Raw genomic sequence first — 15,867 nt, 5'->3', positions numbered from 1 at the left:
TAAGGATTATTTACCTATCTGGCTGTTCCATCCATGTGGCTTAGTTACCCTTGGTTTTCCCAATAAGGTGTGAAGAGAACACTTGACTATTTAACAGAAATACCCCTGGATAGCATTTATGATTTGGGTTTTGATATGTTTGCATCTGGGGCCATGGTTGTTGATCCTCCCCTTTTTTTGCTAGGGTGGAGGACTGACAAGAATGGTGAGTTTACCCCCTTTGGATGAATTAATGAACATTCTTTCTGTAGCAAACATATGCCCAAGGCAACGTGCATCCTGGCCCCTTTGCACATTTTGCCCCCTTTCCTTATTTGTCTTTGACGTTCCAGGGGTTGACAATAGAAAAAACAATGAGCACTTTTTCTGAAATAAACATGCACACAGGGTGACTTGCATCCCGGCCCTCTGCACATTTCGCCCCCTATCCATACTTATCTTTAACTCTCTGAAGGTTGATAATAGAAATAACAACTCAGCTGTGGGGTGTAGAGATGAGGAGGGTCAAGATGGATTAAAGGCAACTAAGGGTACAATTTCTTTTTGAGTTCTGAAAACATTCATCACAGAGAGATGGAACCATGTTTCCCTCCCACATCTCCCGGGGATGAGGCACCGAGTGTGACGCACCGCCAAAACATGATCCACACATCATTCCCCGGCACTGCAGGGGCCTTCATAAATGTCTTCCCTTCACTATCTCATTGTGAGAGCAGTTGGAAGCTGAAATACATAGGTGTTAGCTACGCCATGTACCTGTTGATGGCATGAGTATAATTTTAAAAAAATTGTCACAATGCCTGTGAGCTCGTAATACCCATCAATATTACGAGTTTCTTTTGATGTGGTTCCGGCACATAGGGTCCGGTCTGTTAACCTCCTGAGTCTGCGTGTTGGGTGCTCTTTCTCTTGCTAATGTTAGTAATGGTCTACTGAGCACTTACTCAAGGTATTACCTCACAATACTGGAACTATGACTGTTGGAGGCTTTTTCTTTTGCTAAATTTAGGAATGGCCCATAGAGCAGTCATTTCTGTTATTACCTCACAATACTGGGGCTGCGACTAGCACAAGTTTGTGCAGGACACAGCCGTAGGTGAGGACACAGCACGTAAAGCCACACAGGATAACTGGAGATCTTTGTCCACACTTCTGTTCCCCAACCTGTCTGCCCTCATGAGATAAATAATAGAACATCCTCAAATCTCTTTAAAACATTCCTAATATGATGTATATGATCCCTATGCCACTTTTCCCCTAGTGTGACTACAAAGGACATTGCCTTCTCTCCAGACCTGAAGCTTGTTACCCCCTAAGTGTAGGGTAAAGAGTATTTTAATCTCAAGTGAACAAGGGAAGTGATTATGCTTGGGAGTCAAATCCATAAAAGAGGTCCAAGCTGGATTTGGTATACAGTATCTAGTTGATGGTATCTTCTTGAATACTCAGGGTTTTTCCAGCAGTTATTTTACACTAGTGTTTGCAGTGGTTTGCAGTGACTTTCACCTTTGCATGCTCATGTGTGTGTACTTGGACAGACTCCTATATCTCCATTGGCTATTCAATCTAGTCCCTTTGGCTGTGTGGATCTCACTGTGTTCCCCTTTTCTCTCCCCATCTAGGTACTCATAGATTGACCTTCACTCAGGTAGGTCCTGAGTGCATGCTGTTGTTTCAGTTTTTAGTGTAAACCACCGACTAACTAGGGATCCTGAGCCCTGAAGAATGCCCCACATGTATGTTGGCTCATAATAAGGGCAGAAACATGTTGGCTTTATAGATAGTTAGGCTAAGTAGTCTCCTCACACTGTCCCAATGTTTTTAATCATACCCTCGGACACCTTTAATAAAGGTATAGGTGGTCATTATGACATTGGCGGTCGGGTGACCACCACTTCGGCGATGACGGTAGTACCATCGCCAGACCGGCAGTAATGACTGCCAAATTATGACCATGGCGATGATCCCTTCCATAGAAAGACAATGTACCACCCCAACCGCCAGTGCAGTATGACCACTGAACACAGCGGTAGCAATCTCCAGGCAGGCGGAAGACAAGGATCAACCCACCATAGTATGACATAGCAGACCACCAGGATTTCCGGGGTGGCAGCAACGCCACCAAAAGCCTGGCAGAAACACATCATATAAAAGGAGACACTCACCTCCAAGGACACAGAGGAGTCTGTGGCCACCATGGAATCATAACTGGAAGTCTTCCTGATTCTGTACCACGCCATCCTGGAGCACCAACACTGACGAAGATGATGACGGTGAGTACAGCCGCCTAGCACACAAGGGAGGGATGGTGGGAGTGGAGAGTGACATACACACACACAACACACATCATACACTCACACCAAACACCCAGAAATATCTGCAGAGTAAATCAACAGTAACAGAACCCAGGAGCAAAGAATGCCAGGACACACACCTCTATTCCAACCACTGTAATCCTGTAGGATGAAGAGCCCAAATACAAACAAATACATATTTACATGCAGGGCCATTGGCCAGTCCAAAGTCTGAAAATGCCCACAGTGCAAAGTCCAAGGCCCAACTTGACTCCTGACAACATCGGGACTCCAGTGTGCAGGGGCATAACGTTGGAAATAGGCAGGCACCTCAGGGGGTGAAGGTGCCTTTTTTTGGGGGAGGGGGGTCCTTGGGTTTGGGTTTGGGAAGGGGCGGGTCTTTGCCCCTCTGTTTTGGGGATGGAGGAGTGGGCTTGGGGCTGGGAGCCAGACTGCCACTCATGTGCCCCTTAGTGGCAGCTGAAGTCTTAGGGGGTGAAACAGGTCTAGATTTGGTGCTGGAGTTACTGGGCTGGGGGGTGGGACTTTTCTCTTACGGGCAGGACAGGGGGAAGGAAGAGGTCAAGGCGGGAAAGGAAAAGCTTCTTAGGACCAGGGGGGTGGGCTGTGGGAGGAGGTATGGGAGTGGAGGTAGAGAGAGAGGTTGTGGGAGGAGGAGCTGTGCTGGACTTGGGTGCAGATGCATGGACAGTGTGTGTGTGTGAGGTGGATGGCTTTTGGGGGTCTGAGTGTGAGCATTTCTGTGTCTTTGGAGGGGGGCAGAGAGAATGGGGAGGTCAAACGTGTGGATGGATGTGGTGGTGTCTGCAAGTGAGGTGGGTGTGCTGGATGAGGTGGTGATGGTGGTGACTGAGCATGTGGTGTGTGGGGTGCATGTCTGCGCTTCAGCTGGTGTGGTGACTATGGGCAAGGCTGTGCAGGTGGCAGGTTCTGGGACTTTTGATGCTGAGCATGCAGGTGTGAGTGCTGCTGTGACTGTGAGGGAGGAGGAGGAGGGGGATACAGTGGAGACAGTGTCTGATGTTTTTTGTGCATCTGTGTGTTGGCTGTGTGAATGCTTGTGCACTGAAGTGTGCTGCCTGTGTTTGCCTATGCAAGTCTTGTCTGTTGTTTTGAGTGCATGCTTGTCAGAATGTGTGCGTGGAATGGGTTTGGGGAGAGGAGACTGGGACTGGGAAGTGGTAGTTGGAGGAGTGATGGAAGAAACAGGGACACAGACTGCCATCAGAGAGGAGGCCAGAGCCTGAAATGATCTCTGTAGGGCCACCAAGCCACCATAAATGGCCTCCAGGAAGGCACTGCATTGCTGCATCTGGGATGCCAGCCTCAGGATGGCATTCACTATGGTTGACTGTCCTATATTGATGGATCTCAGGAGGCCAATAGCCTCTTCACTGAGGGCAGCAAGGTTGACTGGGGTAGGGCCTGAAGTGCCTGCGGTGAAGGAGATGCCCACCCTCTTGGGTGAGCGGGCACAGTAACTGGGTGGGGGTTACTGGGAGGACAGTGCTGGTACGGGGTGATGTCAGAACCTGTAGCTGGGGTGGTCCCAGATGGGTCCGCAACCACCAGGGACCTCCCATCAGAGGAGGAATCAGAGTCAGTTGTATCAACTCCTGTCCCCCGTGGTAGTCCTCTGTTCCACTGGTTCCTCGGCACCAATGGACTCTGCCTCCCGGGTCACGGGGACTGAAGCTTCCTCACTCGCCGGTGCCCCTGCTCCTTTACCAGATGATGCTAATGCACACATGGACAGGATGACAAAAGGTAAGGGGGGGAGAAAGAAAGGGAGCACAGTGTCAATCACAGCACCAACAGCACAGATGGCATTCACATTACTATCACTCACTGGGACTAAGAATGGGCAGTATGGACCATACCGGCATACCATTGGCTAGGTACTACACCAGGTAGTACCCAAATACTGCCATCTGCACACCTATTGGGACCAACTAAGTCCTGTCTGACATGGAAAGCCAGCTACCTAGCTATCAAAAATATGCATTACACCCAAAATACCTAAGCTGGATCACGCAGCAATGTTTAAACTGGCATATTGGAGCATCCACTGACTAGAACCCTGCAACAAATCCCATGGCAGGCAACAAATGATGGTTGTCACACATACTCTACTCAACCCCTTGTGGCTGCTGTGATGCCCTCAAGTGCCCATCCACCTCTGGTAGGCCACCGCCAGTATGCGGGACATTAGGGGGATCAGGTTTTGACGGGCACTCCACCCTCGTTGGGAGACCATCCCCAGCTTGGCCTCCTCGGTCTTCCGGGCCCAGTGTCTCAGATCCTCCCACCTTTTCCTACAGTGGGTGCTCTGCCGGCTATGGGCACCCAGGGTCCGCACGTCCTTGGGAATGGCACGCAGCAACCCCTTCTTCTAATGGGCGCTGATCTGCAGAACAAACACAGACAGAGAGACGCCATGAACCAGACAATCCAGCTTGTCACATACTGCATTTGCCCCTCATCAGGCACACACATGACCCGTACCTCTGCATTAACAGTGCCACAAGCCATACCATTGCATGCAATGTACCCATGATGTACTCACCTGTTGGTCTGGAGGCCCATACAACTGCCCATACACGGGTAGGACCCCATCCACAAGCCTCTCCAACTTCTCCGACATGAAGGCTGGGGCCCTTTCCCCTGTAGCACGGGCCATGGCAGGTACCAGACACAGGTCACAGCAGCACACGCAGTGGAAATGTAGTCTAGTGGAAAGTCAGGAATCAAGTGAAGTAATCTGAGGAAAATAGCAGTCACGTCCACGGCGGTGAACACCGTCACCGCCGGCGTTGATCATCATTGGTTCATGTACCCCATAGAGGCCCATGTTAGCCCATGAGGAAAGGCATGGCAGTGTAGACTGCCTCCCGGCATGATGCCCAATGCCGGCGGAGTGAGGTCACTTCCACCTGTCCCTGTATACAGGACAGGCGGTTGCTATTTTCTACTCCTAGTACACATGTATTGATGCATCATTGGTGTCGACTGTACACACCTAGACAATTCTAATGTCCAACATACAAACATGCTCTGTGTACTCTGATGTTGTGTGTCTATAGTTCCTGTATACAGGACAGGCGGTTGCCATCTTCTACTCCTATTACACATGTGTTGATTTAAAAATGCGTCATTGGTGTCGACTGTACACACCTAGACAATTCTAGTGTCCAACATACAAACATGCTCTGTGTACTCTGATGTTGTGTGTCCATAGGTCCTGTTGTCACTCCCTTTCAACTTTTGGGTCCCTTAGGTTCTAACCACTGTGGAGGAATAGGAGCAGGAGGCAAGCACCCGTGTACAGACCCCTTGTGCACTTGGCTACACTGGATGACAGGCACATCATACTCACCTATGGTCTGGACAGGGCCACAATCACAGAGCTGTGTGCACAATTAGAGCCTGATCTGATACCTGCTATCCGTTGCACCACAGTAATACCCCATCTTGTGCAGGTACTATCAGTGCTCTATTTCCTGTCAACAGGCTCTTTCCAGGTGGCAGGGGGCTTGGCTGCAGGAATGTTACAGCCAATTTTCTCTATTGTGCTTGCAAGGGTTTTGGGTGCCCTGTGCAAACACATGTGTAGCTACATCTCATTCCACTAGGTAGGTGAATTGCCCACTGTGAAGGCTGGATTCTATGCAATGGGACACATACCACATGTGATTGGGGCCATTGCCGTACCATATTGCCTTAGTCCCCCCTTGGGCCAATGAACATGTGTACAGGAATAGGAAGAGTTTCCACTCACTCAATGTTCAGATGGTGTGCTTTGCTGACCAGTACATCTCCCACGTCACTGCCAAGTATCCTGGGTCTGTGTATGATGCCTTTGTCCTGAGGAATCGCAGCATCCCACGGCCTATGGCACAACTACAGAGGCACAGAGTATCAAACATGAGTCCCCACCAATTGTAGGTCAGTGTATGCCTTCAGGAGTCTTACCCCATGCCATTGTGCAAGGCTAATGTGAGTCCCTCACTTCTTGCAGGTGGCTCCGGCTTCTCAAACCTGTCCTGGCTCTTGACCCCTGTTATAAATTCAAGAACAGGGGCTGAGAATAGGTACAATGATGCTCCTGGGTGTACCAGGAGGATTGTTGAAAGGCCAGGGTCAGGTGCCTGATCTGACCAGTGGATCCCTATGCTACTCCCCTGTGAAGGTCTGTAAGATTGTTGTTGTGTGCTGCATGTTGCACAATTTAGCCATCAGACACCATGTGCCCTATCTGCAGGAGGAGGGGTGACAATGCACCGGTGGCACCAGTGGACAATGAGGACAGCAAGGAGGAGGAGGAAGAGGAGGAGGGTGTGGACAACTAGTCACATATGATACAGCAGTACTTCCAATGACACTCAGGTAAGACTGTTGAACTAAACATTTCTCCATTTAAGTGTTGTGCTCTGTGGCTGTAGCATAATGCCAGTCACTACCTTTGCATCCCAACTGACCGTCACCTAAGCCTTCCCTTATTGTAGATGTTGATGTGGTTACAGCAGTGTAATGCTGTGATGTGAGTGCTGGGAGACATATGAGGGATGTATCAACATATTACAGGACATTTGCACAGGATCATGCAATTCAATACAGTTCAATACATTGTACATTTTCCTCAGATCAAGCAGTATTACTCAAGTTGTGTCCAAGGGTGTTTATTAATAAATCAGATATACAATGCAAAGTGCAATAGAGTGGGGTGATGGTTGGAAAAAGTCCAGTGTAGGGGGCCAGTGTGTTTGTTACACAAGTCCAATGTCTAAGGGGCCAGAGGAAGGGGAGCAAAGGCAGTTCAAAGTGGACATGGTGACACAGTGGCACACAAGGGAAATATTCTGGAGGGGATAATTTCCTGGTGGTGGTCTTTGTTTTTGGCAACTGTCTCTGGTGTCTGTCTGGGTTGCAGGGAACGTTTTTGGGTGGCTCACCTTCTGCAGGGGAAGGGGTGCTGGTGGCCTGTGGGTCATGTGGCAGGGTCTCCTGTCCACTAGCTGCAGCAGATGTGGAGGGCTGGTCAGTACACTGGCTAGTGGTAGGGGCCCGCTGGTGTGCTGTGTACTCCTGCATGATGTTGGCCAAGTCACCCAGCATCCCTGCAATGGAGGCCATAGTGGTATTCAAGGCCTGCAATTGTTGCATGACCTCCTGGTGGTGTTCCCCCTGCAGCCACTGGTTGAGCACCTGTTCCATCCTGTCCTGGGATTGTTTGTCTGCCCCCAGGACATTTGTGAGTGCCTCCTGGGCAGTGGGTTCCCTGGGCCTGTCTTCCCCTGGCGCACAGCTGTCCTCCGACTATCCCTGGCCCCCTGTGCCTGTGTCCCCTGAATGGTGTGCCCACTCCCACTGACACCAGGACCCTCATAGTCTTGCCTGTTTGGTGTGGACTCGGGTCCCTGTATAGGTGGGCACACTACTGATTGACGTGTCCTGGGGACAGAGGTCTGGGGGCGTTAGCTGGCTGCTGTGGTGTTAGATTCTGAGGGGGCCTCTGTGGTGGACTAGCTGTGGGAAGGGTTAGCCAACTGACCAGTGGTCCCTGATGGGTCATGGAGTTCATCCAGATCCAGAGCTCCTGAGTTGCTGTCATCACTGGGGGCATCTTCTGGTGGGGGACTGGGTAGCTGTGGCACCTCCTCGAAGTTGACATTGGCTAGGGCACCTGTGGGGTTGTAAGTGATGTTTTATGGTACATGTCTGTGACATATTCCACATTCATAGCTTTCACAATGAACAAGTTGTTGCACTCCCAAATATGGTAGTGCGTGGTGATGGATTGTGGGATTGCTAAATCTCCATGCTGTGCATGCATTGGTGGTGGGTGTGCAAGCAGAGCTGGAAGGGATATGCATGCAGTGGGTATGGCATGCAGGGGTTACCAATAAGGTTTGGTAATTGGGGGGGTACACGGTCTGGGATAGAGTGGGGTGATGGGAGCCACAGATGAGGGGTCGAGGTGGCATGCAGTTATGGGAAGGGTGATAGGTAATAATTGTTGACTCACAAGTGTCCAGTCCTCCAGCTACTCCAGTGAGTCCCTCAGGATGTAGTATTGCCCAGACTTACTCCTCCTATGCTGTCAGCTGTGGGGGAGGAGGTGAGGGTCCACCGTCAGTCCTCCTGATGGCGAGCTTGTGTCTTGCTGCAATAGAACACACCTTCCCCCGTACGTCGTTGCACCTCTTCCTTATGTCGTCCCTTGTGTGTGGATGTTGTCCCACGGCGTTCACCTTGTCCACGATTCTCCATGATAGCTTCATCTTCCTGGCAATGGAGATCTCCTGTACCTGTGCTCCAAACAGCTGTAGCTCTACCCGATTTCCTCCACCATGACCCGCAACTCCTCATCAGTGAACCGGGGGTGGATTTGTGTGGACATGGGTGTTGTGTGGTATGTGGTGCATGGCGGATGAATAGGTAGTTGTGATATGTGTGTGCAGTTCTCTCTGGGATTGGCGTGACAAAGTGTAGCAGTCTTCTCATGTTTGCAAAGGATTGTGGGTGATGTGTGTGTGTGTTTTATAGTACTGTTTTGTGGGAGTGTGTGTATTTGTGACAAGTGTGGGTTTTTGGTTCTGACCAATGTTGTCTTGTTTTGTTTTTCGGTGGCTATATCCGCCGCCGTGGTGTGCACCGCCAGTGGTTTACCGTCGTTGAATGTCCACTGTGATGATTCATGGGTTATTAGTTGGAGGGCGTTGTTTTGGTGGTGTAACGGTATGTGTGGTAGTACCAACAGTTTATAACATTCAGTGGCTCTTGACATTTGTGGTTGTGTCTGTTTTCTGTCAGTTTTGTGTGTATGTGCATTAATCTGGCAGACGGATGTTCGCCTCCGTGGCGGTATGTTGGCAGCAGTCACCACTGCGGTATTCGGAATTTACCCCCAATGTCATAATGAGGGCCATCGTGCACTGGTAGTCTAAGAGGTATTTTTTATTCTACCTGGATCCCTGTCCAGTAATTTTATATACAAACTCCCTCTGATGTAGGTCTTACCAAGAGGTTGAGTCCGCCCTGGTGGCTCTGACCTACCAGGGTGGGAAGAGGTGGCCAATGAAGAAGCACGACACAATGAGTGTGTGAGCCCACCTCTTCCATTAAAGAAAATTCAACCTCGGATAACCTAGCGTTCCATAAAGACACCGGTATTAGGCAAACAGCCCAGTTAATTAGAGTATACTAATTGTCGCTACACTATTTGTGAGTGTTAATTTCCTTAGGAAGGACGTGTGGTGTGGAGGTTTTTTCTCTCTCTCTCTTGCTTTGGTTAATACATTCTTCTAGAGTACACTGTAGCAAAAAAATTATGCAGTTTTGTACCGTGCATCCCTAAACAACAATAGTTTGATGTCAGCAGGACAAAAGATAAAGCTCATTATTTCACAAGTAGCCACACACTAATAAAAAGCAATCATACTTAGTGGAGGTCATCTTCAGTTGAAAAATAATGTCAGTTCAGTTTTAGGTAAAGAGGAAATAAACCTCATAGCTTGGAAGCACCGAAACCTGCATCCTTTCATCATGGCATTAATGTAACACACTTTGAGTAGAGCATTTACTGTAGTATGTACAATTCTGTTTAGGGATCTTATGTGCAAAACCATTGTGCAATCACAAGTGCTGCTATTCACAAAATAGGTGTGTTTGCAACTGAAAAATAGGTTCTATAATGTATTAATGACCTTTAAGAGTCTGTAAACTTTTACTGAGTTATAAAACGGAACTGCAAATGGATACCAATTCGAAATTTGGAAAAGTTATGTTGCACGTGTCCCTTCAAAATTGCCAATTGAATGAGATGTGTTAATGTTTTGCAATCATAATCTGGTCATGTAACATACAAAATGCAGACTCCTGAGATGGGGTTACAAAGCATTCACAAAAGGAAAGTGGTCACATCCTTTATGAATGTTAAAACATTGCTTGCTGGATAGAAGGAGGTGGCAACTGGGACCACTGCCAACACTCATTTAAAAAAAAATACAATAGTCAACTTGTTTCAATTACAAACTAATTTCCTTTTGGGAAAACAGACTACAATAACAAGAGTTGACATAATCTAAGTGGGATTGAAAACATGATGGTCTGCTGACCCCATCAGGCCAACATTTCTGTAATGTCATCTACTTAGATTATGTCATTACTTGCAACACAATAATTATGAGGTGAGTCAGATTGGTAAAATGACCTATTGGTACATGCACCAGTTTGCAAAATTCAACACTGGTCCCAATTTTCAATCAGTATTTTGCAACCAATGTTTTGTACATCAAGCCCTAAGTCACAAACCCATGTGTGCGTCTTTGTTGATCAGTGCAAAGAGGTTGATTTACATGTCCAAATTCATATTTGCAAATCATTAAATACAAATGTATTGGCATCAATTAACATATGGAATTTATGGCCTTCAATTGTCATATGTTTCCAACTAGTTTTGTAAATTGAGCCATGCGTGGGATTAAATTGAGGTTGCTGGTCTTCCCTGTCATACTTAGTTATGGAACTGATTAATATGAACTGTGGTAGTTTGATTTGAGGATGGCTTTGTCTCTTTACACAGATGGGCTACACATCTGTGAACATGTAAAGTGCAGATTTAAATTTGCCTTTGGATCTCTAAAGCATTTTAACAGAACATTTTCCTCAATGTGTTTGCCTTTTTGTGCTCAATGACTACTTAGAAACTGAGGTGTGAAAGGTTGCAAAGCCCACCTCTTGCAGCTTTGGGAGTTTCATTTTTAAAACTTTGCATGATTCCCAGCATTTGAAGATTTTAAGGACTTTTTTTAAAGGCAACTTTAACAGCCTTTCCCAGGAAATCATTTATGCGGCCTAGAGGGGTGAAGCAGGTGAACAGAAGCCCCTTTGGCAGTTATCCTTCATAGGTAAACTTGCCTCCAATACATCTTTCAATAAGTCCCTCTTGGTCCACTGTCAATCTAATCATTCTTCTTTCATCCCCACAAAGGTTCTTAAGGGCAAGCTCTCAGATCCCCACAAACTGTCCAGGAGCCACAAGCATGCTATCATATCCCTTTTATACCCTTTGATTCATGTCTTCTTGACAGTCACAGAATGTTCTGCAAGCTGTTATATTGACATTTTTGCATTCTGAAATTGTGAGACTTTGTGAAGATATTTTTCCTTTGTCTGCCCTTCTCAGGAACTTGTCTAATTATGTGAAGCACCCTCTGAAAATAGCAGGAAATGTGTGGGCAGAAGTATCTTTAGTTTTTTGAAGTGAGGTAATTAATTAAAACAAGTACATTTTGATTGCAAATATGATGCACTGAATCACCATCCAGTCTAGTAATATGCTTTGCGTGCATGTAGTTGGCAAGATCTTTGAATGTAGGAAATAATTAAGGAACTTAAGGAAACTTTTAGGGCACCATTAGATTCCCTCATAAACGTAAGTCCCCTCTCTTCTCTGAAGAACATACACAAGCTGCCATTACTTACCTGAATTAATCAATTAAATGTTTTATATGAACATTTTTCAAAACTCATGAAGGGAAAAGGAATAATTCACAATGTTTTGAACAAGTAATTCCGTTTTAGGTGTGCTGTAGGAGGTTGGCTCTCTATTTAGTGTGCACAGCTAGGCACACTGTGCATGGGGTCCAGGCAACCATACATTGGGTTACAGGGGTAAAAAGGTAGCTTGGTTGAGCAGTTATGCCAATTTCGGAGGAGTGCAAAGCTTTTGTTGTCCTCACAGCATCAATCTTGCAACTCACACACCCAAAGGAATTACTTGTGACCAATTTATAAAAATACTTCATATTTCTATGTAATTTCTACGACCAAGAGTATCAAAATTGGTTAAGTACTTTTTGAGCTATGAATTTTTGAAGTTTAATAAAAAATAGTATTTTTGTGCATAACTACTCACCATAGGAATCAAAGGAGGATAACTTTTAAAAATACATAAAAAAATCACACAGTAGGTTTACCAAGTTATTCTTTTGCAGGTTGGTCGAGGCCACCAGTGGGCACATTGTGATGGCTAGAGAAGTTCAGGTGTCTCCCGGTTCCGGTGGTAGCAGCGGGAAAAGGTCTCTGGAGATGGTGCAGGTCCACTGAGGGGCACTGCACAGGTAAGTTTAAAGGTGGATCCTGGGGGTTCCCTTGGAGTGTCGAGGTCACAAGGGATGGGGGAACCTTAGAACACCTTAGAACACAACTGGCTTGTTGGTTTCTTGTGGATTTAGAGTGGTTCCTCCACTCTGGAGCGGGTTCTCTAGCAAATCACAAAGCCACGAGGTCCTCTGGGGTTCTTTAGAGTTTTTCCAGTTGTCCAGAATCTCCTCAGTAACGATTGTCATGTCCAGGACTGACAAAAGTCTTTCATTTGAAGGTCATTCCTGGCCAATAAAAGTGGTTAATTAACCTACCCGAAGTTGTGTTTTGGCCCGGATGCCCAGGTAGGGGAATGTCATGGGCTGAAGTGAGGAGAAATTCTCTGAACTGCTGGGGCACTACCACCCTCCAGGTTGCAACAGGCTTGAAGTCTCTGGCCTCAGTGTACAGGAGCCCCTCCTCACAATAGACCCTGTGGGTATGTCAACATCACAGCAATACGCGCTATATATCCGGTGTTCATATTTAGGCAGAGGGGCAAGTCTTTCTATATGTCTTCACGCTAGAACATCAGTATCCGGTGCTCATCATTAGGTAGTGGGGCAAGTCTTTCTATATGTCCTTGCGCTACAACGTCAGCTTCCTGTTCTGGCAAGGTGCATGTCTCAATGTTAGGGAGTTGGTGGTTATGTTGCCCTAAGTTTAGTATTCGTTGTCTGCATGCCTGCTCCCTTTGCAATCAGAGCAATATCAGGGCTTAGTTCCTGGGGCTTGCACTTCTGCATGCACAATCTTGCCCTGTGTGCTGCCTATAACTATTATATAGGGTCTTCTCATCCCAACTTTCCTTGTGGCAGCCCTCTTGGGCGGAGTACTTCTATTTAAACGGCCCTGCCCAGTTATCAGGGCTCACTATTTTGGAATCCTTGCTGGGAGCGGACGCTCTGTTTCAGGACTCCTTGAGTTTGTCTGCAAACGCGTTGGTTTCTCCGTTTATGAAGCCGCCTTGTGTCTGCTATATTGAAAGTTGAGGCAGAGTTCATATGACATCTAAGGTGGTAAGACAGATGGTGGTTTTTGACTTCCATCATCCGTTCTCTTGTTATTTTAGAAGCGCTCATTCCTGCTTCTTATATATACCAAACATCAATTTCTTGTTACATAGTAAGCGCTTATAAGCAGCAGAGTAAAACGATGTCGCTGTCATTTATTTCTGTGTTACATGATAGTCGTTCACAAATGGCAGAATAAAATTTAGCTACATTGTATTAAACCGCTCACTAGTAGCAGAGTGAATTCAAGATACATTGTGTTGCACTCAATTCAAAGTTGGTAGAGTGCCTTTTTCTAAGAATGATTTCTGAAAAGCATGAAACCGTTCTTAGGATCTTGAAAGAACCTGTCTATGGAACAACACAATTTAATGAAGTACATTGAAATTGTGTTTGTTGAATTTGCAGGAATGTGATGTAAGATTTAATTTGATATATGTTTAAGGTGTTTTCCTGACAATTTTTCAGCATCTTGTGAATCATTGCGATAACGGAAGACAGTTAATACACAGACAACAAAAAGGTCCGATTTAATTGGGAGACATAAGAAGTGCAAGACTTATTGCATATAAAGATAGAACCTGGCATTCGTGTAGTCACACTGATGTTAGCCATTTGATTTTTGTTTCCACAGGTCTCCTTCCATGCTGTTCCCTTCCATTATTCCCCTCCCCCGTATGGCCACTTTAAGACTCTGCGCTATTATAGCAAGTAACGTTGGAGGTGCCAGGAGGCGGTCCTTTTGATAACAGCGTGCAAACCCTGAGGATTGGCCTCGCTGACAGAATAGTGAGCCCACAAATGTATTTCCTCCAGGTTTGCACGTGGGTTGTTAATATGGTCACCCTGCAGGATTTATTTAAGGTGATTACCCAAATACAAACAAGATTTGCTTGATTAAGAAAATACCACTGCTGCACTAGCTGACAAGGTCACTCAATTACAAGATAAAATGGGGGGAAGGGAACAAAGTCCTTTAGGAACAGGATGGCATACTGTTCCACCACAAGCATCAAGAGTGAACCCCCAACTAACATTTCACTAACCGTTCTTACACCAATTCCCTTAGCCGCACCCAAACAATTCTCAGGAAATCCAAATAAGGTACAAACTTTTCTTACACAAGTAAAATTTCACTTTACATGTAGACAAAGTACCTTTCCGGATCCACAGTCTCGAGTAGCTTTTCTAATTTCTTATTTATCCGGAGATGCGTCCACATGGGCCGTTCCATTAGTTCGCCAAGATAGTCATTTACTTTGCAACTGGAGACGATTCGTGTAAGAGTTTGAAAACACCTTTGATCGAAGAGCGATCACCCTACCAGTGGATCAAGAATTACTAGAATTACGGCAAGGGAATAAAGATCTTGGCGCTCATTACAACTGTGGCGGTAAATGCCACCTCCCGCCATGCTCACGGCCGCCACCATACCCTGGTGGCATTCCACTATGTGTATTATGACCCACACTGAGAAATCATCCACTATGCAGACACCCACACAAGTCCGCAGCCCAAAAGTCAGTGATAAACTGGCGATATCCAAACCAACACCGCTACGCCAACACGAATACGCCCACAGTATCACGACCCACGAATCACCGCAGCGATCTTTCAACTGTAGTAAACCATTGGCGGTACACACCGCCACGCTCAAAATACACAAACATTTACAAAACACCACATTGGACAATTCAAACTACACTCACCTGACACACATACAGACACCACACCCACACATCCAAACCACCACAAAACACCCACCCACATTACCCACAACTCCTTCTACGAAAAAAATAAAATTCTAACTGAGAGAGACAAAAGGCAGGAGCACCCACTCAATCAGAGGCACAGAACACCATCACCCATACACCACCCAAGCAACTCACACCACACACCCCAACACATCACCCCACACACCCTCACACATATACTTACACCACAACCATGGCACCACAAAGACACCCCAGGTTTTCAGAAGAGGAGCTAAGGGTCATGGTGGAGGAAATCATCCGGGTAAAGCCACAGCTATTCGGATCACAGGTGCAGACGTGCATTGCTAGGAAGATGGAGCTATTGTGGAAGATCGTGGACAGGGTCAACGCCGTGAGACAGCACCCAAGAACAAGGGATGACATCAGGAAGAGGAGGAACGACCTACGGGGGAAGGTGCGTTCTGTGTTGCAAGACACCAGGTAGCTGTACAAAGGACTGGCGGTGGAACCCCACCTCCTCCCTCACAACTAACAACAAGGGAGGAGCAAGTCTTGGCGATCATGCACCCTGAGGGCTTCACAGGAGTAGCAGGAGGGCTGGCTCTGGTAAGTCAAATCTTTACTACTTTATCCCCACCCTACCTGCAAGCCATCACAAACCCCTACCCCTACCCTCAC

Source organism: Pleurodeles waltl, chromosome 5 (assembly GCF_031143425.1).
Source record: "Pleurodeles waltl isolate 20211129_DDA chromosome 5, aPleWal1.hap1.20221129, whole genome shotgun sequence".
Lineage (NCBI taxonomy): Eukaryota > Metazoa > Chordata > Amphibia > Caudata > Salamandridae > Pleurodeles > Pleurodeles waltl.
Note: the sequence above shows the minus strand (reverse complement) of the source record.